The 26,725-nt window shown below is 43.0% G+C and overlaps 26 non-coding genes across 26 annotated transcripts; all 26 read right to left on the bottom strand.

Moving 5' to 3' along the window:
* Positions 1-242: 242 nt before the first annotated feature.
* On the bottom strand, positions 243-314 carry trnac-gca (transfer RNA cysteine (anticodon GCA)). The gene has a single exon. It is a non-coding gene; the product is annotated as a tRNA-Cys (tRNA).
* A 1,004-nt stretch (positions 315-1,318) lies between these two features.
* Positions 1,319-1,390, bottom strand: trnac-gca (transfer RNA cysteine (anticodon GCA)). The gene has a single exon. It is a non-coding gene; the product is annotated as a tRNA-Cys (tRNA).
* Positions 1,391-2,347: 957 nt separating this feature from the next.
* On the bottom strand, positions 2,348-2,419 carry trnac-gca (transfer RNA cysteine (anticodon GCA)). Its single transcript has one exon. It is a non-coding gene; the product is annotated as a tRNA-Cys (tRNA).
* Positions 2,420-3,423: 1,004 nt separating this feature from the next.
* Positions 3,424-3,495, bottom strand: trnac-gca (transfer RNA cysteine (anticodon GCA)). The gene has a single exon. It is a non-coding gene; the product is annotated as a tRNA-Cys (tRNA).
* Positions 3,496-4,452: 957 nt separating this feature from the next.
* trnac-gca (transfer RNA cysteine (anticodon GCA)) lies at positions 4,453-4,524 on the bottom strand. The gene has a single exon. It is a non-coding gene; the product is annotated as a tRNA-Cys (tRNA).
* A 1,004-nt stretch (positions 4,525-5,528) lies between these two features.
* On the bottom strand, positions 5,529-5,600 carry trnac-gca (transfer RNA cysteine (anticodon GCA)). Its single transcript has one exon. It is a non-coding gene; the product is annotated as a tRNA-Cys (tRNA).
* A 957-nt stretch (positions 5,601-6,557) lies between these two features.
* Positions 6,558-6,629, bottom strand: trnac-gca (transfer RNA cysteine (anticodon GCA)). Its single transcript has one exon. It is a non-coding gene; the product is annotated as a tRNA-Cys (tRNA).
* Positions 6,630-7,633: 1,004 nt separating this feature from the next.
* trnac-gca (transfer RNA cysteine (anticodon GCA)) lies at positions 7,634-7,705 on the bottom strand. Its single transcript has one exon. It is a non-coding gene; the product is annotated as a tRNA-Cys (tRNA).
* A 957-nt stretch (positions 7,706-8,662) lies between these two features.
* Positions 8,663-8,734, bottom strand: trnac-gca (transfer RNA cysteine (anticodon GCA)). Its single transcript has one exon. It is a non-coding gene; the product is annotated as a tRNA-Cys (tRNA).
* A 1,004-nt stretch (positions 8,735-9,738) lies between these two features.
* Positions 9,739-9,810, bottom strand: trnac-gca (transfer RNA cysteine (anticodon GCA)). Its single transcript has one exon. It is a non-coding gene; the product is annotated as a tRNA-Cys (tRNA).
* A 957-nt stretch (positions 9,811-10,767) lies between these two features.
* Positions 10,768-10,839, bottom strand: trnac-gca (transfer RNA cysteine (anticodon GCA)). Its single transcript has one exon. It is a non-coding gene; the product is annotated as a tRNA-Cys (tRNA).
* Positions 10,840-11,843: 1,004 nt separating this feature from the next.
* trnac-gca (transfer RNA cysteine (anticodon GCA)) lies at positions 11,844-11,915 on the bottom strand. The gene has a single exon. It is a non-coding gene; the product is annotated as a tRNA-Cys (tRNA).
* A 957-nt stretch (positions 11,916-12,872) lies between these two features.
* On the bottom strand, positions 12,873-12,944 carry trnac-gca (transfer RNA cysteine (anticodon GCA)). The gene has a single exon. It is a non-coding gene; the product is annotated as a tRNA-Cys (tRNA).
* Positions 12,945-13,948: 1,004 nt separating this feature from the next.
* trnac-gca (transfer RNA cysteine (anticodon GCA)) lies at positions 13,949-14,020 on the bottom strand. The gene has a single exon. It is a non-coding gene; the product is annotated as a tRNA-Cys (tRNA).
* Positions 14,021-14,977: 957 nt separating this feature from the next.
* Positions 14,978-15,049, bottom strand: trnac-gca (transfer RNA cysteine (anticodon GCA)). Its single transcript has one exon. It is a non-coding gene; the product is annotated as a tRNA-Cys (tRNA).
* A 1,004-nt stretch (positions 15,050-16,053) lies between these two features.
* Positions 16,054-16,125, bottom strand: trnac-gca (transfer RNA cysteine (anticodon GCA)). Its single transcript has one exon. It is a non-coding gene; the product is annotated as a tRNA-Cys (tRNA).
* Positions 16,126-17,082: 957 nt separating this feature from the next.
* trnac-gca (transfer RNA cysteine (anticodon GCA)) lies at positions 17,083-17,154 on the bottom strand. The gene has a single exon. It is a non-coding gene; the product is annotated as a tRNA-Cys (tRNA).
* A 1,004-nt stretch (positions 17,155-18,158) lies between these two features.
* Positions 18,159-18,230, bottom strand: trnac-gca (transfer RNA cysteine (anticodon GCA)). Its single transcript has one exon. It is a non-coding gene; the product is annotated as a tRNA-Cys (tRNA).
* A 957-nt stretch (positions 18,231-19,187) lies between these two features.
* On the bottom strand, positions 19,188-19,259 carry trnac-gca (transfer RNA cysteine (anticodon GCA)). Its single transcript has one exon. It is a non-coding gene; the product is annotated as a tRNA-Cys (tRNA).
* A 957-nt stretch (positions 19,260-20,216) lies between these two features.
* Positions 20,217-20,288, bottom strand: trnac-gca (transfer RNA cysteine (anticodon GCA)). Its single transcript has one exon. It is a non-coding gene; the product is annotated as a tRNA-Cys (tRNA).
* Positions 20,289-21,292: 1,004 nt separating this feature from the next.
* trnac-gca (transfer RNA cysteine (anticodon GCA)) lies at positions 21,293-21,364 on the bottom strand. Its single transcript has one exon. It is a non-coding gene; the product is annotated as a tRNA-Cys (tRNA).
* Positions 21,365-22,321: 957 nt separating this feature from the next.
* trnac-gca (transfer RNA cysteine (anticodon GCA)) lies at positions 22,322-22,393 on the bottom strand. The gene has a single exon. It is a non-coding gene; the product is annotated as a tRNA-Cys (tRNA).
* A 1,004-nt stretch (positions 22,394-23,397) lies between these two features.
* Positions 23,398-23,469, bottom strand: trnac-gca (transfer RNA cysteine (anticodon GCA)). The gene has a single exon. It is a non-coding gene; the product is annotated as a tRNA-Cys (tRNA).
* Positions 23,470-24,426: 957 nt separating this feature from the next.
* trnac-gca (transfer RNA cysteine (anticodon GCA)) lies at positions 24,427-24,498 on the bottom strand. The gene has a single exon. It is a non-coding gene; the product is annotated as a tRNA-Cys (tRNA).
* A 957-nt stretch (positions 24,499-25,455) lies between these two features.
* On the bottom strand, positions 25,456-25,527 carry trnac-gca (transfer RNA cysteine (anticodon GCA)). Its single transcript has one exon. It is a non-coding gene; the product is annotated as a tRNA-Cys (tRNA).
* A 957-nt stretch (positions 25,528-26,484) lies between these two features.
* Positions 26,485-26,556, bottom strand: trnac-gca (transfer RNA cysteine (anticodon GCA)). The gene has a single exon. It is a non-coding gene; the product is annotated as a tRNA-Cys (tRNA).
* Positions 26,557-26,725: the final 169 nt, after the last annotated feature.

Below are 26,725 nucleotides of genomic sequence, written 5' to 3'. Positions count from 1 at the left end.
GTGGGTAGGAATCTAGTAAAATATCTGTACACATTAGAAGAATCAAATTAACGCTGAAATGAAATGAAAATGTCACCGCAATTACCATGGAAGTTCTTTGGCATTGTAGGTGGCAGAACCACAATCCAGCACCAGCTGTACTTTTTGATTTTGCAAGCCTACGGTTCATGTTAGAACATATCAACGGGGAACTCCAGTGGGTTGCAAATAGATCTCGTAAAAGCCACTTTGGGGAAGTGGAAAGGGGGCACCCGGATTTGAACCAGGGTCCTCTTGATCTGCAGTCAAATGCTCTACCACTGAGCTATACCCCAACATGAGCCCAGATGACTCTCTAAGCGGTCTGATTGGTAACTTTTCAAACAGGCTCAAGGCAAGCAATAGTAATAAGGATAACTTTGTGCAGAGTGGCTTTTCACAATGATTTTGGAGCTTGTCCCACAAGGATGGCTACGTGTGAAACCCAACCTTGCGGGTAAATCAGGGATGGTCATAGAAAAAAATAACCAGGGATGGCAGGAAAAAACACATTTGAGAAAAAAGTTTCCAGAATATGATAAAACAACCCCCTCACACACAGAGACAAGACTTCCTCCTCGCCAATAGTGTCTGGTTTAAATTCCCTTGACTCCACCCCCAGCTCACCTTGAATGACAGGCTACCTCCATTTAAGCCGTTGGAAGGCCCAGCTGTGTAACCCGACACAAAATGGAGGTAAAACAATCCAGCACAGCCTATGTATCTTGATAGTTAAAGAAAAATACGAGCCTTGAGCAACAGAGGACAACCTCAAGAGAGGTCATGGGATGAAGGCCTGTACTGCCATTGTCACGCTAAGCTTTGTCAAGTTGCAAGGGTCCTATCGGTTTCATTTGTTCTTTCAGAAGCATTTCACATTCTCAGCGTGACCACAGTATCTGAATTCGACTATCATACATAGAGCAGATTCCCCAAAACCGAAAAAGTTTTTTATTGGGGGAATTTTGAGAAAGACACATTTTGTGTTTAAAAGTGAAATTCTCCTTAAATTTGCTCATGATTTGAATCAAAACCCTGTGAGTGTACTCCAAGACACAGTGGGTAGGAATCTAGTAAAATATCTGTACACATTAGAAGAATCAAATTAACACTGAAATTAAATGAAAATGTTACTGCAATTACCATGGAAGTTCTTTGGCATTGTAGGTGGCAGAACCACAATCCAGCACCAGCTGTACTTTTTGATTTTGCAAGCCTACGGTTCATGTTAGAACATATCAACGGGGAACTCCAGTGGGTTGCAAATAGATCTCGTAAAAGCCACTTTGGGGAAGTGGAAAGGGGGCACCCGGATTTGAACCGGGGACCTCTTGATCTGCAGTCAAATGCTCTACCACTGAGCTATACCCCCACATGAGCCCAGATGACTCTCTAAGCGGTCTGATTGGTAACTTTTCAAACAGGCTCAAGGCAAGCAATAGTAATAAGGATAACTTTGTGCAGAGTGGCTTTTCACAATGATTTTGGAGCATGTCCCACAAGGATGGCTACGTGTGAAACCCCACCTTGCGGGTAAATCAGGGATGGTCATAGAAAAAAGAATATGATAAAACAACCCCCTCACACACAGAGACAAGACTTCCTCCTCGCCAATAGTGTCTGGTTTAAATTCCCTTGACTCCACCCCCAGCTCACCTTGAATGACAGGCTACCTCCATTTAAGCCGTTGGAAGGCCCAGCTGTGTAACCCGACACAAAATGGAGGTAAAACAATCCAGCACAGCCTATGTATCTTGATAGTTAAAGAAAAATGCGAGCCTTGAGCAACAGAGGACAACCTCAAGAGAGGTCATGGGATGAAGGCCTGTACTGCCATTGTCACGCTAAGCTTTGTCAAGTTGCAAGGGTCCTATCGGTTTCATTTGTTCTTTCAGAAGCATTTCACATTCTCAGCGTGACCACAGTATCTGAATTCGACTATCATACATAGAGCAGATTCCCCAAAACCGAAAAAGTTTTTTATTGGGGGAATTTTGAGAAAGACACATTTTGTGTTTAAAAGTGAAATTCTCCTTAAATTTGCTCATGATTTGAATCAAAACCCTGTGAGTGTACTCCAAGACACAGTGGGTAGGAATCTAGTAAAATATCTGTACACATTAGAAGAATCAAATTAACGCTGAAATGAAATGAAAATGTCACCGCAATTACCATGGAAGTTCTTTGGCATTGTAGGTGGCAGAACCACAATCCAGCACCAGCTGTACTTTTTGATTTTGCAAGCCTACGGTTCATGTTAGAACATATCAACGGGGAACTCCAGTGGGTTGCAAATAGATCTCGTAAAAGCCACTTTGGGGAAGTGGAAAGGGGGCACCCGGATTTGAACCAGGGTCCTCTTGATCTGCAGTCAAATGCTCTACCACTGAGCTATACCCCAACATGAGCCCAGATGACTCTCTAAGCGGTCTGATTGGTAACTTTTCAAACAGGCTCAAGGCAAGCAATAGTAATAAGGATAACTTTGTGCAGAGTGGCTTTTCACAATGATTTTGGAGCTTGTCCCACAAGGATGGCTACGTGTGAAACCCAACCTTGCGGGTAAATCAGGGATGGTCATAGAAAAAAATAACCAGGGATGGCAGGAAAAAACACATTTGAGAAAAAAGTTTCCAGAATATGATAAAACAACCCCCTCACACACAGAGACAAGACTTCCTCCTCGCCAATAGTGTCTGGTTTAAATTCCCTTGACTCCACCCCCAGCTCACCTTGAATGACAGGCTACCTCCATTTAAGCCGTTGGAAGGCCCAGCTGTGTAACCCGACACAAAATGGAGGTAAAACAATCCAGCACAGCCTATGTATCTTGATAGTTAAAGAAAAATACGAGCCTTGAGCAACAGAGGACAACCTCAAGAGAGGTCATGGGATGAAGGCCTGTACTGCCATTGTCACGCTAAGCTTTGTCAAGTTGCAAGGGTCCTATCGGTTTCATTTGTTCTTTCAGAAGCATTTCACATTCTCAGCGTGACCACAGTATCTGAATTCGACTATCATACATAGAGCAGATTCCCCAAAACCGAAAAAGTTTTTTATTGGGGGAATTTTGAGAAAGACACATTTTGTGTTTAAAAGTGAAATTCTCCTTAAATTTGCTCATGATTTGAATCAAAACCCTGTGAGTGTACTCCAAGACACAGTGGGTAGGAATCTAGTAAAATATCTGTACACATTAGAAGAATCAAATTAACACTGAAATTAAATGAAAATGTTACTGCAATTACCATGGAAGTTCTTTGGCATTGTAGGTGGCAGAACCACAATCCAGCACCAGCTGTACTTTTTGATTTTGCAAGCCTACGGTTCATGTTAGAACATATCAACGGGGAACTCCAGTGGGTTGCAAATAGATCTCGTAAAAGCCACTTTGGGGAAGTGGAAAGGGGGCACCCGGATTTGAACCGGGGACCTCTTGATCTGCAGTCAAATGCTCTACCACTGAGCTATACCCCCACATGAGCCCAGATGACTCTCTAAGCGGTCTGATTGGTATCTTTTCAAACAGGCTCAAGGCAAGCAATAGTAATAAGGATAACTTTGTGCAGAGTGGCTTTTCACAATGATTTTGGAGCATGTCCCACAAGGATGGCTACGTGTGAAACCCCACCTTGCGGGTAAATCAGGGATGGTCATAGAAAAAAGAATATGATAAAACAACCCCCTCACACACAGAGACAAGACTTCCTCCTCGCCAATAGTGTCTGGTTTAAATTCCCTTGACTCCACCCCCAGCTCACCTTGAATGACAGGCTACCTCCATTTAAGCCGTTGGAAGGCCCAGCTGTGTAACCCGACACAAAATGGAGGTAAAACAATCCAGCACAGCCTATGTATCTTGATAGTTAAAGAAAAATGCGAGCCTTGAGCAACAGAGGACAACCTCAAGAGAGGTCATGGGATGAAGGCCTGTACTGCCATTGTCACGCTAAGCTTTGTCAAGTTGCAAGGGTCCTATCGGTTTCATTTGTTCTTTCAGAAGCATTTCACATTCTCAGCGTGACCACAGTATCTGAATTCGACTATCATACATAGAGCAGATTCCCCAAAACCGAAAAAGTTTTTTATTGGGGGAATTTTGAGAAAGACACATTTTGTGTTTAAAAGTGAAATTCTCCTTAAATTTGCTCATGATTTGAATCAAAACCCTGTGAGTGTACTCCAAGACACAGTGGGTAGGAATCTAGTAAAATATCTGTACACATTAGAAGAATCAAATTAACGCTGAAATGAAATGAAAATGTCACCGCAATTACCATGGAAGTTCTTTGGCATTGTAGGTGGCAGAACCACAATCCAGCACCAGCTAAACTTTTTGATTTTGCAAGCCTACGGTTCATGTTAGAACATATCAACGGGGAACTCCAGTGGGTTGCAAATAGATCTCGTAAAAGCCACTTTGGGGAAGTGGAAAGGGGGCACCCGGATTTGAACCAGGGTCCTCTTGATCTGCAGTCAAATGCTCTACCACTGAGCTATACCCCAACATGAGCCCAGATGACTCTCTAAGCGGTCTGATTGGTAACTTTTCAAACAGGCTCAAGGCAAGCAATAGTAATAAGGATAACTTTGTGCAGAGTGGCTTTTCACAATGATTTTGGAGCTTGTCCCACAAGGATGGCTACGTGTGAAACCCAACCTTGCGGGTAAATCAGGGATGGTCATAGAAAAAAATAACCAGGGATGGCAGGAAAAAACACATTTGAGAAAAAAGTTTCCAGAATATGATAAAACAACCCCCTCACACACAGAGACAAGACTTCCTCCTCGCCAATAGTGTCTGGTTTAAATTCCCTTGACTCCACCCCCAGCTCACCTTGAATGACAGGCTACCTCCATTTAAGCCGTTGGAAGGCCCAGCTGTGTAACCCGACACAAAATGGAGGTAAAACAATCCAGCACAGCCTATGTATCTTGATAGTTAAAGAAAAATACGAGCCTTGAGCAACAGAGGACAACCTCAAGAGAGGTCATGGGATGAAGGCCTGTACTGCCATTGTCACGCTAAGCTTTGTCAAGTTGCAAGGGTCCTATCGGTTTCATTTGTTCTTTCAGAAGCATTTTACATTCTCAGCGTGACCACAGTATCTGAATTCGACTATCATACATAGAGCAGATTCCCCAAAACCGAAAAAGTTTTTTATTGGGGGAATTTTGAGAAAGACACATTTTGTGTTTAAAAGTGAAATTCTCCTTAAATTTGCTCATGATTTGAATCAAAACCCTGTGAGTGTACTCCAAGACACAGTGGGTAGGAATCTAGTAAAATATCTGTACACATTAGAAGAATCAAATTAACACTGAAATTAAATGAAAATGTTACTGCAATTACCATGGAAGTTCTTTGGCATTGTAGGTGGCAGAACCACAATCCAGCACCAGCTGTACTTTTTGATTTTGCAAGCCTACGGTTCATGTTAGAACATATCAACGGGGAACTCCAGTGGGTTGCAAATAGATCTCGTAAAAGCCACTTTGGGGAAGTGGAAAGGGGGCACCCGGATTTGAACCGGGGACCTCTTGATCTGCAGTCAAATGCTCTACCACTGAGCTATACCCCCACATGAGCCCAGATGACTCTCTAAGCGGTCTGATTGGTATCTTTTCAAACAGGCTCAAGGCAAGCAATAGTAATAAGGATAACTTTGTGCAGAGTGGCTTTTCACAATGATTTTGGAGCATGTCCCACAAGGATGGCTACGTGTGAAACCCCACCTTGCGGGTAAATCAGGGATGGTCATAGAAAAAAGAATATGATAAAACAACCCCCTCACACACAGAGACAAGACTTCCTCCTCGCCAATAGTGTCTGGTTTAAATTCCCTTGACTCCACCCCCAGCTCACCTTGAATGACAGGCTACCTCCATTTAAGCCGTTGGAAGGCCCAGCTGTGTAACCCGACACAAAATGGAGGTAAAACAATCCAGCACAGCCTATGTATCTTGATAGTTAAAGAAAAATGCGAGCCTTGAGCAACAGAGGACAACCTCAAGAGAGGTCATGGGATGAAGGCCTGTACTGCCATTGTCACGCTAAGCTTTGTCAAGTTGCAAGGGTCCTATCGGTTTCATTTGTTCTTTCAGAAGCATTTCACATTCTCAGCGTGACCACAGTATCTGAATTCGACTATCATACATAGAGCAGATTCCCCAAAACCGAAAAAGTTTTTTATTGGGGGAATTTTGAGAAAGACACATTTTGTGTTTAAAAGTGAAATTCTCCTTAAATTTGCTCATGATTTGAATCAAAACCCTGTGAGTGTACTCCAAGACACAGTGGGTAGGAATCTAGTAAAATATCTGTACACATTAGAAGAATCAAATTAACGCTGAAATGAAATGAAAATGTCACCGCAATTACCATGGAAGTTCTTTGGCATTGTAGGTGGCAGAACCACAATCCAGCACCAGCTGTACTTTTTGATTTTGCAAGCCTACGGTTCATGTTAGAACATATCAACGGGGAACTCCAGTGGGTTGCAAATAGATCTCGTAAAAGCCACTTTGGGGAAGTGGAAAGGGGGCACCCGGATTTGAACCAGGGTCCTCTTGATCTGCAGTCAAATGCTCTACCACTGAGCTATACCCCAACATGAGCCCAGATGACTCTCTAAGCGGTCTGATTGGTAACTTTTCAAACAGGCTCAAGGCAAGCAATAGTAATAAGGATAACTTTGTGCAGAGTGGCTTTTCACAATGATTTTGGAGCTTGTCCCACAAGGATGGCTACGTGTGAAACCCAACCTTGCGGGTAAATCAGGGATGGTCATAGAAAAAAATAACCAGGGATGGCAGGAAAAAACACATTTGAGAAAAAAGTTTCCAGAATATGATAAAACAACCCCCTCACACACAGAGACAAGACTTCCTCCTCGCCAATAGTGTCTGGTTTAAATTCCCTTGACTCCACCCCCAGCTCACCTTGAATGACAGGCTACCTCCATTTAAGCCGTTGGAAGGCCCAGCTGTGTAACCCGACACAAAATGGAGGTAAAACAATCCAGCACAGCCTATGTATCTTGATAGTTAAAGAAAAATACGAGCCTTGAGCAACAGAGGACAACCTCAAGAGAGGTCATGGGATGAAGGCCTGTACTGCCATTGTCACGCTAAGCTTTGTCAAGTTGCAAGGGTCCTATCGGTTTCATTTGTTCTTTCAGAAGCATTTTACATTCTCAGCGTGACCACAGTATCTGAATTCGACTATCATACATAGAGCAGATTCCCCAAAACCGAAAAAGTTTTTTATTGGGGGAATTTTGAGAAAGACACATTTTGTGTTTAAAAGTGAAATTCTCCTTAAATTTGCTCATGATTTGAATCAAAACCCTGTGAGTGTACTCCAAGACACAGTGGGTAGGAATCTAGTAAAATATCTGTACACATTAGAAGAATCAAATTAACACTGAAATTAAATGAAAATGTTACTGCAATTACCATGGAAGTTCTTTGGCATTGTAGGTGGCAGAACCACAATCCAGCACCAGCTGTACTTTTTGATTTTGCAAGCCTACGGTTCATGTTAGAACATATCAACGGGGAACTCCAGTGGGTTGCAAATAGATCTCGTAAAAGCCACTTTGGGGAAGTGGAAAGGGGGCACCCGGATTTGAACCGGGGACCTCTTGATCTGCAGTCAAATGCTCTACCACTGAGCTATACCCCCACATGAGCCCAGATGACTCTCTAAGCGGTCTGATTGGTATCTTTTCAAACAGGCTCAAGGCAAGCAATAGTAATAAGGATAACTTTGTGCAGAGTGGCTTTTCACAATGATTTTGGAGCATGTCCCACAAGGATGGCTACGTGTGAAACCCCACCTTGCGGGTAAATCAGGGATGGTCATAGAAAAAAGAATATGATAAAACAACCCCCTCACACACAGAGACAAGACTTCCTCCTCGCCAATAGTGTCTGGTTTAAATTCCCTTGACTCCACCCCCAGCTCACCTTGAATGACAGGCTACCTCCATTTAAGCCGTTGGAAGGCCCAGCTGTGTAACCCGACACAAAATGGAGGTAAAACAATCCAGCACAGCCTATGTATCTTGATAGTTAAAGAAAAATGCGAGCCTTGAGCAACAGAGGACAACCTCAAGAGAGGTCATGGGATGAAGGCCTGTACTGCCATTGTCACGCTAAGCTTTGTCAAGTTGCAAGGGTCCTATCGGTTTCATTTGTTCTTTCAGAAGCATTTCACATTCTCAGCGTGACCACAGTATCTGAATTCGACTATCATACATAGAGCAGATTCCCCAAAACCGAAAAAGTTTTTTATTGGGGGAATTTTGAGAAAGACACATTTTGTGTTTAAAAGTGAAATTCTCCTTAAATTTGCTCATGATTTGAATCAAAACCCTGTGAGTGTACTCCAAGACACAGTGGGTAGGAATCTAGTAAAATATCTGTACACATTAGAAGAATCAAATTAACGCTGAAATGAAATGAAAATGTCACCGCAATTACCATGGAAGTTCTTTGGCATTGTAGGTGGCAGAACCACAATCCAGCACCAGCTAAACTTTTTGATTTTGCAAGCCTACGGTTCATGTTAGAACATATCAACGGGGAACTCCAGTGGGTTGCAAATAGATCTCGTAAAAGCCACTTTGGGGAAGTGGAAAGGGGGCACCCGGATTTGAACCAGGGTCCTCTTGATCTGCAGTCAAATGCTCTACCACTGAGCTATACCCCAACATGAGCCCAGATGACTCTCTAAGCGGTCTGATTGGTAACTTTTCAAACAGGCTCAAGGCAAGCAATAGTAATAAGGATAACTTTGTGCAGAGTGGCTTTTCACAATGATTTTGGAGCTTGTCCCACAAGGATGGCTACGTGTGAAACCCAACCTTGCGGGTAAATCAGGGATGGTCATAGAAAAAAATAACCAGGGATGGCAGGAAAAAACACATTTGAGAAAAAAGTTTCCAGAATATGATAAAACAACCCCCTCACACACAGAGACAAGACTTCCTCCTCGCCAATAGTGTCTGGTTTAAATTCCCTTGACTCCACCCCCAGCTCACCTTGAATGACAGGCTACCTCCATTTAAGCCGTTGGAAGGCCCAGCTGTGTAACCCGACACAAAATGGAGGTAAAACAATCCAGCACAGCCTATGTATCTTGATAGTTAAAGAAAAATACGAGCCTTGAGCAACAGAGGACAACCTCAAGAGAGGTCATGGGATGAAGGCCTGTACTGCCATTGTCACGCTAAGCTTTGTCAAGTTGCAAGGGTCCTATCGGTTTCATTTGTTCTTTCAGAAGCATTTTACATTCTCAGCGTGACCACAGTATCTGAATTCGACTATCATACATAGAGCAGATTCCCCAAAACCGAAAAAGTTTTTTATTGGGGGAATTTTGAGAAAGACACATTTTGTGTTTAAAAGTGAAATTCTCCTTAAATTTGCTCATGATTTGAATCAAAACCCTGTGAGTGTACTCCAAGACACAGTGGGTAGGAATCTAGTAAAATATCTGTACACATTAGAAGAATCAAATTAACACTGAAATTAAATGAAAATGTTACTGCAATTACCATGGAAGTTCTTTGGCATTGTAGGTGGCAGAACCACAATCCAGCACCAGCTGTACTTTTTGATTTTGCAAGCCTACGGTTCATGTTAGAACATATCAACGGGGAACTCCAGTGGGTTGCAAATAGATCTCGTAAAAGCCACTTTGGGGAAGTGGAAAGGGGGCACCCGGATTTGAACCGGGGACCTCTTGATCTGCAGTCAAATGCTCTACCACTGAGCTATACCCCCACATGAGCCCAGATGACTCTCTAAGCGGTCTGATTGGTATCTTTTCAAACAGGCTCAAGGCAAGCAATAGTAATAAGGATAACTTTGTGCAGAGTGGCTTTTCACAATGATTTTGGAGCATGTCCCACAAGGATGGCTACGTGTGAAACCCCACCTTGCGGGTAAATCAGGGATGGTCATAGAAAAAAGAATATGATAAAACAACCCCCTCACACACAGAGACAAGACTTCCTCCTCGCCAATAGTGTCTGGTTTAAATTCCCTTGACTCCACCCCCAGCTCACCTTGAATGACAGGCTACCTCCATTTAAGCCGTTGGAAGGCCCAGCTGTGTAACCCGACACAAAATGGAGGTAAAACAATCCAGCACAGCCTATGTATCTTGATAGTTAAAGAAAAATGCGAGCCTTGAGCAACAGAGGACAACCTCAAGAGAGGTCATGGGATGAAGGCCTGTACTGCCATTGTCACGCTAAGCTTTGTCAAGTTGCAAGGGTCCTATCGGTTTCATTTGTTCTTTCAGAAGCATTTCACATTCTCAGCGTGACCACAGTATCTGAATTCGACTATCATACATAGAGCAGATTCCCCAAAACCGAAAAAGTTTTTTATTGGGGGAATTTTGAGAAAGACACATTTTGTGTTTAAAAGTGAAATTCTCCTTAAATTTGCTCATGATTTGAATCAAAACCCTGTGAGTGTACTCCAAGACACAGTGGGTAGGAATCTAGTAAAATATCTGTACACATTAGAAGAATCAAATTAACGCTGAAATGAAATGAAAATGTCACCGCAATTACCATGGAAGTTCTTTGGCATTGTAGGTGGCAGAACCACAATCCAGCACCAGCTGTACTTTTTGATTTTGCAAGCCTACGGTTCATGTTAGAACATATCAACGGGGAACTCCAGTGGGTTGCAAATAGATCTCGTAAAAGCCACTTTGGGGAAGTGGAAAGGGGGCACCCGGATTTGAACCAGGGTCCTCTTGATCTGCAGTCAAATGCTCTACCACTGAGCTATACCCCAACATGAGCCCAGATGACTCTCTAAGCGGTCTGATTGGTAACTTTTCAAACAGGCTCAAGGCAAGCAATAGTAATAAGGATAACTTTGTGCAGAGTGGCTTTTCACAATGATTTTGGAGCTTGTCCCACAAGGATGGCTACGTGTGAAACCCAACCTTGCGGGTAAATCAGGGATGGTCATAGAAAAAAATAACCAGGGATGGCAGGAAAAAACACATTTGAGAAAAAAGTTTCCAGAATATGATAAAACAACCCCCTCACACACAGAGACAAGACTTCCTCCTCGCCAATAGTGTCTGGTTTAAATTCCCTTGACTCCACCCCCAGCTCACCTTGAATGACAGGCTACCTCCATTTAAGCCGTTGGAAGGCCCAGCTGTGTAACCCGACACAAAATGGAGGTAAAACAATCCAGCACAGCCTATGTATCTTGATAGTTAAAGAAAAATACGAGCCTTGAGCAACAGAGGACAACCTCAAGAGAGGTCATGGGATGAAGGCCTGTACTGCCATTGTCACGCTAAGCTTTGTCAAGTTGCAAGGGTCCTATCGGTTTCATTTGTTCTTTCAGAAGCATTTTACATTCTCAGCGTGACCACAGTATCTGAATTCGACTATCATACATAGAGCAGATTCCCCAAAACCGAAAAAGTTTTTTATTGGGGGAATTTTGAGAAAGACACATTTTGTGTTTAAAAGTGAAATTCTCCTTAAATTTGCTCATGATTTGAATCAAAACCCTGTGAGTGTACTCCAAGACACAGTGGGTAGGAATCTAGTAAAATATCTGTACACATTAGAAGAATCAAATTAACACTGAAATTAAATGAAAATGTTACTGCAATTACCATGGAAGTTCTTTGGCATTGTAGGTGGCAGAACCACAATCCAGCACCAGCTGTACTTTTTGATTTTGCAAGCCTACGGTTCATGTTAGAACATATCAACGGGGAACTCCAGTGGGTTGCAAATAGATCTCGTAAAAGCCACTTTGGGGAAGTGGAAAGGGGGCAACCGGACTTGAACCAGGGACCTCTTAATCTGCAGTCAAATGCTCTACCACTGAGCTATACCCCCACATAAGCCCAGATGACTCTCTAAGCGGTCTGATTGGTAACTTTTCAAACAGGCTCAAGGCAAGCAATAGTAATAAGGATAACTTTGTGCAGAGTGGCTTTTCACAATGATTTTGGAGCATGTCCCACAAGGATGGCTACGTGTGAAACCCCACCTTGCGGGTAAATCAGGGATGGTCATAGAAAAAAGAATATGATAAAACAACCCCCTCACACACAGAGACAAGACTTCCTCCTCGCCAATAGTGTCTGGTTTAAATTCCCTTGACTCCACCCCCAGCTCACCTTGAATGACAGGCTACCTCCATTGAAGCCGTTGCAAGGCCCAGCTGTATAACCCAACACAAAATGGAGGTAAAACAATCCAGCACAGCCTATGTTTCTTGATAGCTAAAGAAAAATGCGAGCCTTGAGCAACAGAGGACAACCTCAAGAGAGGTCATGGGATGAAGGCCTGTACTGCCATTGTCACGCTAAGCTTTGTCAAGTTGCAAGGGTCCTATCGGTTTCATTTGTTCTTTCAGAAGCATTTTACATTCTCAGCGTGACCACAGTATCTGAATTCGACTATCATACATAGAGCAGATTCCCCAAAACCGAAAAAGTTTTTAATTGGGGGAATTTTGAGAAAGACACATTTTGTGTTTAAAAGTGAAATTCTCCTTAAATTTGCTCATGATTTGAATCAAAACCCTGTGAGTGTACTCCAAGACACAGTGGGTAGGAATCTAGTAAAATATCTGTACACATTAGAAGAATCAAATTAACGCTGAAATGAAATGAAAATGTCACCGCAATTACCATGGAAGTTCTTTGGCATTGTAGGTGGCAGAACCACAATCCAGCACCAGCTGTACTTTTTGATTTTGCAAGCCTACGGTTCATGTTAGAACATATCAACGGGGAACTCCAGTGGGTTGCAAATAGATCTCGTAAAAGCCACGTTGGGGAAGTGGAAAGGGGGCACCCGGATTTGAACCAGGGACCTCTTGATCTGCAGTCAAATGCTCTACCACTGAGCTATACCCCCACATGAGCCCAGATGACTCTCTAAGCGGTCTGATTGGTAACTTTTCAAACAGGCTCAAGGCAAGCAATAGTAATAAGGATAACTTTGTGCAGAGTGGCTTTTCACAATGATTTTGGAGCTTGTCCCACAAGGATGGCTACGTGTGAAACCCAACCTTGCGGGTAAATCAGGGATGGTCATAGAAAAAAATAACCAGGGATGGCAGGAAAAAACACATTTGAGAAAAAAGTTTCCAGAATATGATAAAACAACCCTCTCACACACAGAGACAAGACTTCCTCCTCGCCAATAGTGTCTGGTTTAAATTCCCTTGACTCCACCCCCAGCTCACCTTGAATGACAGGCTACCTCCATTTAAGCCGTTGGAAGGCCCAGCTGTGTAACCCGACACAAAATGGAGGTAAAACAATCCAGCACAGCCTATGTATCTTGATAGTTAAAGAAAAATACGAGCCTTGAGCAACAGAGGACAACCTCAAGAGAGGTCATGGGATGAAGGCCTGTACTGCCATTGTCACGCTAAGCTTTGTCAAGTTGCAAGGGTCCTATCGGTTTCATTTGTTCTTTCAGAAGCATTTCACATTCTCAGCGTGACCACAGTATCTGAATTCGACTATCATACATAGAGCAGATTCCCCAAAACCGAAAAAGTTTTTTATTGGGGGAATTTTGAGAAAGACACATTTTGTGTTTAAAAGTGAAATTCTCCTTAAATTTGCTCATGATTTGAATCAAAACCCTGTGAGTGTACTCCAAGACACAGTGGGTAGGAATCTAGTAAAATATCTGTACACATTAGAAGAATCAAATTAACACTGAAATTAAATGAAAATGTTACTGCAATTACCATGGAAGTTCTTTGGCATTGTAGGTGGCAGAACCACAATCCAGCACCAGCTGTACTTTTTGATTTTGCAAGCCTACGGTTCATGTTAGAACATATCAACGGGGAACTCCAGTGGGTTGCAAATAGATCTCGTAAAAGCCACTTTGGGGAAGTGGAAAGGGGGCACCCGGATTTGAACCGGGGACCTCTTGATCTGCAGTCAAATGCTCTACCACTGAGCTATACCCCCACATGAGCCCAGATGACTCTCTAAGCGGTCTGATTGGTAACTTTTCAAACAGGCTCAAGGCAAGCAATAGTAATAAGGATAACTTTGTGCAGAGTGGCTTTTCACAATGATTTTGGAGCATGTCCCACAAGGATGGCTACGTGTGAAACCCCACCTTGCGGGTAAATCAGGGATGGTCATAGAAAAAAGAATATGATAAAACAACCCCCTCACACACAGAGACAAGACTTCCTCCTCGCCAATAGTGTCTGGTTTAAATTCCCTTGACTCCACCCCCAGCTCACCTTGAATGACAGGCTACCTCCATTTAAGCCGTTGGAAGGCCCAGCTGTGTAACCCGACACAAAATGGAGGTAAAACAATCCAGCACAGCCTATGTATCTTGATAGTTAAAGAAAAATGCGAGCCTTGAGCAACAGAGGACAACCTCAAGAGAGGTCATGGGATGAAGGCCTGTACTGCCATTGTCACGCTAAGCTTTGTCAAGTTGCAAGGGTCCTATCGGTTTCATTTGTTCTTTCAGAAGCATTTCACATTCTCAGCGTGACCACAGTATCTGAATTCGACTATCATACATAGAGCAGATTCCCCAAAACCGAAAAAGTTTTTTATTGGGGGAATTTTGAGAAAGACACATTTTGTGTTTAAAAGTGAAATTCTCCTTAAATTTGCTCATGATTTGAATCAAAACCCTGTGAGTGTACTCCAAGACACAGTGGGTAGGAATCTAGTAAAATATCTGTACACATTAGAAGTATCAAATTAACGCTGAAATGAAATGAAAATGTCACCGCAATTACCATGGAAGTTCTTTGGCATTGTAGGTGGCAGAACCACAATCCAGCACCAGCTGTACTTTTTGATTTTGCAAGCCTACGGTTCATGTTAGAACATATCAACGGGGAACTCCAGTGGGTTGCAAATAGATCTCGTAAAAGCCACTTTGGGGAAGTGGAAAGGGGGCACCCAGATTTGAACCAGGGTCCTCTTGATCTGCAGTCAAATGCTCTACCACTGAGCTATACCCCAACATGAGCCCAGATGACTCTCTAAGCGGTCTGATTGGTAACTTTTCAAACAGGCTCAAGGCAAGCAATAGTAATAAGGATAACTTTGTGCAGAGTGGCTTTTCACAATGATTTTGGAGCTTGTCCCACAAGGATGGCTACGTGTGAAACCCAACCTTGCGGGTAAATCAGGGATGGTCATAGAAAAAAATAACCAGGGATGGCAGGAAAAAACACATTTGAGAAAAAAGTTTCCAGAATATGATAAAACAACCCCCTCACACACAGAGACAAGACTTCCTCCTCGCCAATAGTGTCTGGTTTAAATTCCCTTGACTCCACCCCCAGCTCACCTTGAATGACAGGCTACCTCCATTTAAGCCGTTGGAAGGCCCAGCTGTGTAACCCGACACAAAATGGAGGTAAAACAATCCAGCACAGCCTATGTATCTTGATAGTTAAAGAAAAATACGAGCCTTGAGCAACAGAGGACAACCTCAAGAGAGGTCATGGGATGAAGGCCTGTACTGCCATTGTCACGCTAAGCTTTGTCAAGTTGCAAGGGTCCTATCGGTTTCATTTGTTCTTTCAGAAGCATTTCACATTCTCAGCGTGACCACAGTATCTGAATTCGACTATCATACATAGAGCAGATTCCCCAAAACCGAAAAAGTTTTTTATTGGGGGAATTTTGAGAAAGACACATTTTGTGTTTAAAAGTGAAATTCTCCTTAAATTTGCTCATGATTTGAATCAAAACCCTGTGAGTGTACTCCAAGACACAGTGGGTAGGAATCTAGTAAAATATCTGTACACATTAGAAGAATCAAATTAACACTGAAATTAAATGAAAATGTTACTGCAATTACCATGGAAGTTCTTTGGCATTGTAGGTGGCAGAACCACAATCCAGCACCAGCTGTACTTTTTGATTTTGCAAGCCTACGGTTCATGTTAGAACATATCAACGGGGAACTCCAGTGGGTTGCAAATAGATCTCGTAAAAGCCACTTTGGGGAAGTGGAAAGGGGGCACCCGGATTTGAACCGGGGACCTCTTGATCTGCAGTCAAATGCTCTACCACTGAGCTATACCCCCACATGAGCCCAGATGACTCTCTAAGCGGTCTGATTGGTAACTTTTCAAACAGGCTCAAGGCAAGCAATAGTAATAAGGATAACTTTGTGCAGAGTGGCTTTTCACAATGATTTTGGAGCATGTCCCACAAGGATGGCTACGTGTGAAACCCCACCTTGCGGGTAAATCAGGGATGGTCATAGAAAAAAGAATATGATAAAACAACCCCCTCACACACAGAGACAAGACTTCCTCCTCGCCAATAGTGTCTGGTTTAAATTCCCTTGACTCCACCCCCAGCTCACCTTGAATGACAGGCTACCTCCATTTAAGCCGTTGGAAGGCCCAGCTGTGTAACCCGACACAAAATGGAGGTAAAACAATCCAGCACAGCCTATGTATCTTGATAGTTAAAGAAAAATGCGAGCCTTGAGCAACAGAGGACAACCTCAAGAGAGGTCATGGGATGAAGGCCTGTACTGCCATTGTCACGCTAAGCTTTGTCAAGTTGCAAGGGTCCTATCGGTTTCATTTGTTCTTTCAGAAGCATTTCACATTCTCAGCGTGACCACAGTATCTGAATTCGACTATCATACATAGAGCAGATTCCCCAAAACCGAAAAAGTTTTTTATTGGGGGAATTTTGAGAAAGACACATTTTGTGTTTAAAAGTGAAATTCTCCTTAAATTTGCTCATGATTTGAATCAAAACCCTGTGAGTGTACTCCAAGACACAGTGGGTAGGAATCTAGTAAAATATCTGTACACATTAGAAGAATCAAATTAACGCTGAAATGAAATGAAAATATCACCGCAATTACCATGGAAGTTCTTTGGCATTGTAGGTGGCAGAACCACAATCCAGCACCAGCTGTACTTTTTGATTTTGCAAGCCTACGGTTCATGTTAGAACATATCAACGGGGAACTCCAGTGGGTTGCAAATAGATCTCGTAAAAGCCACTTTGGGGAAGTGGAAAGGGGGCACCCGGCTTTGAACCAGGGTCCTCTTGATCTGCAGTCAAATGCTCTACCACTGAGCTATACCCCAACATGAGCCCAGATGACTCTCTAAGCGGTCTGATTGGTAACTTTTCAAACAGGCTCAAGGCAAGCAATAGTAATAAGGATAACTTTGTGCAGAGTGGCTTTTCACAATGATTTTGGAGCTTGTCCCACAAGGATGGCTACGTGTGAAACCCAACCTTGCGGGTAAATCAGGGATGGTCATAGAAAAAAATAACCAGGGATGGCAGGAAAAAACACATTTGAGAAAAAAGTTTCCAGAATATGATAAAACAACCCCCTCACACACAGAGACAAGACTTCCTCCTCGCCAATAGTGTCTGGTTTAAATTCCCTTGACTCCACCCCCAGCTCACCTTGAATGACAGGCTACCTCCATTTAAGCCGTTGGAAGGCCCAGCTGTGTAACCCGACACAAAATGGAGGTAAAACAATCCAGCACAGCCTATGTATCTTGATAGTTAAAGAAAAATACGAGCCTTGAGCAACAGAGGACAACCTCAAGAGAGGTCATGGGATGAAGGCCTGTACTGCCATTGTCACGCTAAGCTTTGTCAAGTTGCAAGGGTCCTATCGGTTTCATTTGTTCTTTCAGAAGCATTTTACATTCTCAGCGTGACCACAGTATCTGAATTCGACTATCATACATAGAGCAGATTCCCCAAAACCGAAAAAGTTTTTTATTGGGGGAATTTTGAGAAAGACACATTTTGTGTTTAAAAGTGAAATTCTCCTTAAATTTGCTCATGATTTGAATCAAAACCCTGTGAGTGTACTCCAAGACACAGTGGGTAGGAATCTAGTAAAATATCTGTACACATTAGAAGAATCAAATTAACACTGAAATTAAATGAAAATGTTACTGCAATTACCATGGAAGTTCTTTGGCATTGTAGGTGGCAGAACCACAATCCAGCACCAGCTGTACTTTTTGATTTTGCAAGCCTACGGTTCATGTTAGAACATATCAACGGGGAACTCCAGTGGGTTGCAAATAGATCTCGTAAAAGCCACTTTGGGGAAGTGGAAAGGGGGCAACCGGACTTGAACCAGAGACCTCTTAATCTGCAGTCAAATGCTCTACCACTGAGCTATACCCCCACATGAGCCCAGATGACTCTCTAAGCGGTCTGATTGGTAACTTTTCAAACAGGCTCAAGGCAAGCAATAGTAATAAGGATAACTTTGTGCAGAGTGGCTTTTCACAATGATTTTGGAGCATGTCCCACAAGGATGGCTACGTGTGAAACCCCACCTTGCGGGTAAATCAGGGATGGTCATAGAAAAAAGAATATGATAAAACAACCCCCTCACACACAGAGACAAGACTTCCTCCTCGCCAATAGTGTCTGGTTTAAATTCCCTTGACTCCACCCCCAGCTCACCTTGAATGACAGGCTACCTCCATTGAAGCCGTTGCAAGGCCCAGCTGTATAACCCGACACAAAATGGAGGTAAAACAATCCAGCACAGCCTATGTTTCTTGATAGCTAAAGAAAAATGCGAGCCTTGAGCAACAGAGGACAACCTCAAGAGAGGTCATGGGATGAAGGCCTGTACTGCCATTGTCACGCTAAGCTTTGTCAAGTTGCAAGGGTCCTATCGGTTTCATTTGTTCTTTCAGAAGCATTTTACATTCTCATTGTGACCACAGTATCTGAATTCGACTATCATACATAGAGCAGATTCCCCAAAACCGAAAAAGTTTTTTATTGGGGGAATTTTGAGAAAGACACATTTTGTGTTTAAAAGTGAAATTCTCCTTAAATTTGCTCATGATTTGAATCAAAACCCTGTGAGTGTACTCCAAGACACAGTGGGTAGGAATCTAGTAAAATATCTGTACACATTAGAAGAATCAAATTAACGCTGAAATTAAATGAAAATGTCACCGCAATTACCATGGAAGTTCTTTGGCATTGTAGGTGGCAGAACCACAATCCAGCACCAGCTGTACTTTTTGATTTTGCAAGCCTACGGTTCATGTTAGAACATATCAACGGGGAACTCCAGTGGGTTGCAAATAGATCTCGTAAAAGCCACTTTGGGGAAGTGGAAAGGGGGCACCCGGATTTGAACCGGGGACCTCTTGATCTGCAGTCAAATGCTCTACCACTGAGCTATACCCCCACATGAGCCCAGATGACTCTCTAAGCGGTCTGATTGGTAACTTTTCAAACAGGCTCAAGGCAAGCAATAGTAATAAGGATAACTTTGTGCAGAGTGGCTTTTCACAATGATTTTGGAGCATGTCCCACAAGGATGGCTACGTGTGAAACCCCACCTTGCGGGTAAATCAGGGATGGTCATAGAAAAAAGAATATGATAAAACAACCCCCTCACACACAGAGACAAGACTTCCTCCTCGCCAATAGTGTCTGGTTTAAATTCCCTTGACTCCACCCCCAGCTCACCTTGAATGACAGGCTACCTCCATTGAAGCCGTTGGAAGGCCCAGCTGTATAACCCGACACAAAATGGAGGTAAAAGAATCCAGCACAGCCTATGTATCTTGATAGCTAAAGAAAAATGCGAGCCTTGAGCAACAGAGGACAACCTCAAGAGAGGTCATGGGATGAAGGCCTGTACTGCCATTGTCACGCTAAGCTTTGTCAAGTTGCAAGGGTCCTATCGGTTTCATTTGTTCTTTCAGAAGCATTTCACATTCTCAGCGTGACCACAGTATCTGAATTCGACTATCATACATAGAGCAGATTCCCCAAAACCGAAAAAGTTTTTTATTGGGGGAATTTTGAGAAAGACACATTTTGTGTTTAAAAGTGAAATTCTCCTTAAATTTGCTCATGATTTGAATCAAAACCCTGTGAGTGTACTCCAAGACACAGTGGGTAGGAATCTAGTAAAATATCTGTACACATTAGAAGAATCAAATTAACGCTGAAATGAAATGAAAATGTCACCGCAATTACCATGGAAGTTCTTTGGCATTGTAGGTGGCAGAACCACAATCCAGCACCAGCTGTACTTTTTGATTTTGCAAGCCTACGGTTCATGTTAGAACATATCAACGGGGAACTCCAGTGGGTTGCAAATAGATCTCGTAAAAGCCACTTTGGGGAAGTGGAAAGGGGGCACCCGGATTTGAACCTGGGACCTCTTGATCTGCAGTCAAATGCTCTACCACTGAGCTATACCCCAACATGAGCCCAGATGACTCTCTAAGCGGTCTGATTGGTAACTTTTCAAACAGGCTCAAGGCAAGCAATAGTAATAAGGATAACTTTGTGCAGAGTGGCTTTTCACAATGATTTTGGAGCTTGTCCCACAAGGATGGCTACGTGTGAAACCCAACCTTGCGGGTAAATCAGGGATGGTCATAGAAAAAAATAACCAGGGATGGCAGGAAAAAACACATTTGAGAAAAAAGTTTCCAGAATATGATAAAACAACCCTCTCACACACAGAGACAAGACTTCCTCCTCGCCAATAGTGTCTGGTTTAAATTCCCTTGACTCCACCCCCAGCTCACCTTGAATGACAGGCTACCTCCATTTAAGCCGTTGGAAGGCCCAGCTGTGTAACCCGACACAAAATGGAGGTAAAACAATCCAGCACAGCCTATGTATCTTGATAGTTAAAGAAAAATACGAGCCTTGAGCAACAGAGGACAACCTCAAGAGAGGTCATGGGATGAAGGCCTGTACTGCCATTGTCACGCTAAGCTTTGTCAAGTTGCAAGGGTCCTATCGGTTTCATTTGTTCTTTCAGAAGCATTTCACATTCTCAGCGTGACCACAGTATCTGAATTCGACTATCATACATAGAGCAGATTCCCCAAAACCGAAAAAGTTTTTTATTGGGGGAATTTTGAGAAAGACACATTTTGTGTTTAAAAGTGAAATTCTCCTTAAATTTGCTCATGATTTGAATCAAAACCCTGTGAGTGTACTCCAAGACACAGTGGGTAGGAATCTAGTAAAATATCTGTACACATTAGAAGAATCAAATTAACACTGAAATTAAATGAAAATGTTACTGCAATTACCATGGAAGTTCTTTGGCATTGTAGGTGGCAGAACCACAATCCAGCACCAGCTGTACTTTTTGATTTTGCAAGCCTACGGTTCATGTTAGAACATATCAACGGGGAACTCCAGTGGGTTGCAAATAGATCTCGTAAAAGCCACTTTGGGGAAGTGGAAAGGGGGCACCCGGATTTGAACCAGGGACCTCTTGATCTGCAGTCAAATGCTCTACCACTGAGCTATACCCCCACATGAGCCCAGATGACTCTCTAAGCGGTCTGATTGGTAACTTTTCAAACAGGCTCAAGGCAAGCAATAGTAATAAGGATAACTTTGTGCAGAGTGGCTTTTCACAATGATTTTGGAGCATGTCCCACAAGGATGGCTACGTGTGAAACCCCACCTTGCGGGTAAATCAGGGATGGTCATAGAAAAAAGAATATGATAAAACAACCCCCTCACACACAGAGACAAGACTTCCTCCTCGCCAATAGTGTCTGGTTTAAATTCCCTTGACTCCACCCCCAGCTCACCTTGAATGACAGGCTACCTCCATTTAAGCCGTTGGAAGGCCCAGCTGTGTAACCCGACACAAAATGGAGGTAAAACAATCCAGCACAGCCTATGTATCTTGATAGTTAAAGAAAAATGCGAGCCTTGAGCAACAGAGGACAACCTCAAGAGAGGTCATGGGATGAAGGCCTGTACTGCCATTGTCACGCTAAGCTTTGTCAAGTTGCAAGGGTCCTATCGGTTTCATTTGTTCTTTCAGAAGCATTTCACATTCTCAGCGTGACCACAGTATCTGAATTCGACTATCATACATAGAGCAGATTCCCCAAAACCGAAAAAGTTTTTTATTGGGGGAATTTTGAGAAAGACACATTTTGTGTTTAAAAGTGAAATTCTCCTTAAATTTGCTCATGATTTGAATCAAAACCCTGTGAGTGTACTCCAAGACACAGTGGGTAGGAATCTAGTAAAATATCTGTACACATTAGAAGAATCAAATTAACGCTGAAATGAAATGAAAATGTCACCGCAATTACCATGGAAGTTCTTTGGCATTGTAGGTGGCAGAACCACAATCCAGCACCAGCTGTACTTTTTGATTTTGCAAGCCTACGGTTCATGTTAGAACATATCAACGGGGAACTCCAGTGGGTTGCAAATAGATCTCGTAAAAGCCACTTTGGGGAAGTGGAAAGGGGGCACCCGGATTTGAACCAGGGTCCTCTTGATCTGCAGTCAAATGCTCTACCACTGAGCTATACCCCAACATGAGCCCAGATGACTCTCTAAGCGGTCTGATTGGTAACTTTTCAAACAGGCTCAAGGCAAGCAATAGTAATAAGGATAACTTTGTGCAGAGTGGCTTTTCACAATGATTTTGGAGCTTGTCCCACAAGGATGGCTACGTGTGAAACCCAACCTTGCGGGTAAATCAGGGATGGTCATAGAAAAAAATAACCAGGGATGGCAGGAAAAAACACATTTGAGAAAAAAGTTTCCAGAATATGATAAAACAACCCCCTCACACACAGAGACAAGACTTCCTCCTCGCCAATAGTGTCTGGTTTAAATTCCCTTGACTCCACCCCCAGCTCACCTTGAATGACAGGCTACCTCCATTTAAGCCGTTGGAAGGCCCAGCTGTGTAACCCGACACAAAATGGAGGTAAAACAATCCAGCACAGCCTATGTATCTTGATAGTTAAAGAAAAATACGAGCCTTGAGCAACAGAGGACAACCTCAAGAGAGGTCATGGGATGAAGGCCTGTACTGCCATTGTCACGCTAAGCTTTGTCAAGTTGCAAGGGTCCTATCGGTTTCATTTGTTCTTTCAGAAGCATTTCACATTCTCAGCGTGACCACAGTATCTGAATTCGACTATCATACATAGAGCAGATTCCCCAAAACCGAAAAAGTTTTTTATTGGGGGAATTTTGAGAAAGACACATTTTGTGTTTAAAAGTGAAATTCTCCTTAAATTTGCTCATGATTTGAATCAAAACCCTGTGAGTGTACTCCAAGACACAGTGGGTAGGAATCTAGTAAAATATCTGTACACATTAGAAGAATCAAATTAACACTGAAATTAAATGAAAATGTTACTGCAATTACCATGGAAGTTCTTTGGCATTGTAGGTGGCAGAACCACAATCCAGCACCAGCTGTACTTTTTGATTTTGCAAGCCTACGGTTCATGTTAGAACATATCAACGGGGAACTCCAGTGGGTTGCAAATAGATCTCGTAAAAGCCACTTTGGGGAAGTGGAAAGGGGGCACCCGGATTTGAACCGGGGACCTCTTGATCTGCAGTCAAATGCTCTACCACTGAGCTATACCCCCACATGAGCCCAGATGACTCTCTAAGCGGTCTGATTGGTAACTTTTCAAACAGGCTCAAGGCAAGCAATAGTAATAAGGATAACTTTGTGCAGAGTGGCTTTTCACAATGATTTTGGAGCATGTCCCACAAGGATGGCTACGTGTGAAACCCCACCTTGCGGGTAAATCAGGGATGGTCATAGAAAAAAGAATATGATAAAACAACCCCCTCACACACAGAGACAAGACTTCCTCCTCGCCAATAGTGTCTGGTTTAAATTCCCTTGACTCCACCCCCAGCTCACCTTGAATGACAGGCTACCTCCATTTAAGCCGTTGGAAGGCCCAGCTGTGTAACCCGACACAAAATGGAGGTAAAACAATCCAGCACAGCCTATGTATCTTGATAGTTAAAGAAAAATGCGAGCCTTGAGCAACAGAGGACAACCTCAAGAGAGGTCATGGGATGAAGGCCTGTACTGCCATTGTCACGCTAAGCTTTGTCAAGTTGCAAGGGTCCTATCGGTTTCATTTGTTCTTTCAGAAGCATTTCACATTCTCAGCGTGACCACAGTATCTGAATTCGACTATCATACATAGAGCAGATTCCCCAAAACCGAAAAAGTTTTTTATTGGGGGAATTTTGAGAAAGACACATTTTGTGTTTAAAAGTGAAATTCTCCTTAAATTTGCTCATGATTTGAATCAAAACCCTGTGAGTGTACTCCAAGACACAGTGGGTAGGAATCTAGTAAAATATCTGTACACATTAGAAGAATCAAATTAACGCTGAAATGAAATGAAAATGTCACCGCAATTACCATGGAAGTTCTTTGGCATTGTAGGTGGCAGAACCACAATCCAGCACCAGCTGTACTTTTTGATTTTGCAAGCCTACGGTTCATGTTAGAACATATCAACGGGGAACTCCAGTGGGTTGCAAATAGATCTCGTAAAAGCCACTTTGGGGAAGTGGAAAGGGGGCACCCGGATTTGAACCGGGGACCTCTTGATCTGCAGTCAAATGCTCTACCACTGAGCTATACCCCCACATGAGCCCAGATGACTCTCTAAGCGGTCTGATTGGTAACTTTTCAAACAGGCTCAAGGCAAGCAATAGTAATAAGGATAACTTTGTGCAGAGTGGCTTTTCACAATGATTTTGGAGCATGTCCCACAAGGATGGCTACGTGTGAAACCCCACCTTGCAGGTAAATCAGGGATGGTCATAGAAAAAAGAATATGATAAAACAACCCCCTCACACACAGAGACAAGACTTCCTCCTCGCCAATAGTGTCTGGTTTAAATTCCCTTGACTCCACCCCCAGCTCACCTTGAATGACAGGCTACCTACATTTAAGCCGTTGGAAGGCCCAGCTGTGTAACCCGACACAAAATGGAGGTAAAACAATCCAGCACAGCCTATGTATCTTGATAGTTAAAGAAAAATACGAGCCTTGAGCAACAGAGGACAACCTCAAGAGAGGTCATGGGATGAAGGCCTGTACTGCCATTGTCACGCTAAGCTTTGTCAAGTTGCAAGGGTCCTATCGGTTTCATTTGTTCTTTCAGAAGCATTTCACATTCTCAGCGTGACCACAGTATCTGAATTCGACTATCATACATAGAGCAGATTCCCCAAAACCGAAAAAGTTTTTTATTGGGGGAATTTTGAGAAAGACACATTTTGTGTTTAAAAGTGAAATTCTCCTTAAATTTGCTCATGATTTGAATCAAAACCCTGTGAGTGTACTCCAAGACACAGTGGGTAGGAATCTAGTAAAATATCTGTACACATTAGAAGAATCAAATTAACGCTGAAATGAAATGAAAATGTCACCGCAATTACCATGGAAGTTCTTTGGCATTGTAGGTGGCAGAACCACAATCCAGCACCAGCTGTACTTTTTGATTTTGCAAGCCTACGGTTCATGTTAGAACATATCAACGGGGAACTCCAGTGGGTTGCAAATAGATCTCGTAAAAGCCACTTTGGGGAAGTGGAAAGGGGGCACCCGGATTTGAACCGGGGACCTCTTGATCTGCAGTCAAATGCTCTACCACTGAGCTATACCCCCACATGAGCCCAGATGACTCTCTAAGCGGTCTGATTGGTAACTTTTCAAACAGGCTCAAGGCAAGCAATAGTAATAAGGATAACTTTGTGCAGAGTGGCTTTTCACAATGATTTTGGAGCATGTCCCACAAGGATGGCTACGTGTGAAACCCCACCTTGCGGGTAAATCAGGGATGGTCATAGAAAAAAGAATATGATAAAACAACCCCCTCACACACAGAGACAAGACTTCCTCCTCGCCAATAGTGTCTGGTTTAAATTCCCTTGACTCCACCCCCAGCTCACCTTGAATGACAGGCTACCTCCATTGAAGCCGTTGGAAGGCCCAGCTGTATAACCCGACACAAAATGGAGGTAAAAGAATCCAGCACAGCCTATGTATCTTGATAGCTAAAGAAAAATGCGAGCCTTGAGCAACAGAGGACAACCTCAAGAGAGGTCATGGGATGAAGGCCTGTACTGCCATTGTCACGCTAAGCTTTGTCAAGTTGCAAGGGTCCTATCGGTTTCATTTGTTCTTTCAGAAGCATTTTACATTCTCAGCGTGACCACAGTATCTGAATTCGACTATCATACATAGAGCAGATTCCCCAAAACCGAAAAAGTTTTTTATTGGGGGAATTTTGAGAAAGACACATTTTGTGTTTAAAAGTGAAATTCTCCTTAAATTTGCTCATGATTTGAATCAAAACCCTGTGAGTGTACTCCAAGACACAGTGGGTAGGAATCTAGTAAAATATCTGTACACATTAGAAGAATCAAATTAACGCTGAAATGAAATGAAAATGTCACCGCAATTACCATGGAAGTTCTTTGGCATTGTAGGTGGCAGAACCACAATCCAGCACCAGCTGTACTTTTTGATTTTGCAAGCCTACGGTTCATGTTAGAACATATCAACGGGGAACTCCAGTGGGTTGCAAATAGATCTCGTAAAAGCCACTTTGGGGAAGTGGAAAGGGGGCACCCGGATTTGAACCAGGGACCTCTTGATCTGCAGTCAAATGCTCTACCACTGAGCTATACCCCCACATGAGCCCAGATGACTCTCTAAGCGGTCTGATTGGTAACTTTTCAAACAGGCTCAAGGCAAGCAATAGTAATAAGGATAACTTTGTGCAGAGTGGCTTTTCACAATGATTTTGGAGCTTGTCCCACAAGGATGGCTACGTGTGAAACCCAACCTTGCGGGTAAATCA

The sequence above is a fragment of the Atractosteus spatula genome, chromosome 8 (genome assembly GCF_055471065.1).
Source record: "Atractosteus spatula isolate fAtrSpa1 chromosome 8, fAtrSpa1.hap1, whole genome shotgun sequence".
Taxonomy (NCBI): Eukaryota; Metazoa; Chordata; class Actinopteri; order Semionotiformes; family Lepisosteidae; genus Atractosteus; species Atractosteus spatula.
This window is presented reverse-complemented; position numbering and strand designations above follow the sequence as displayed.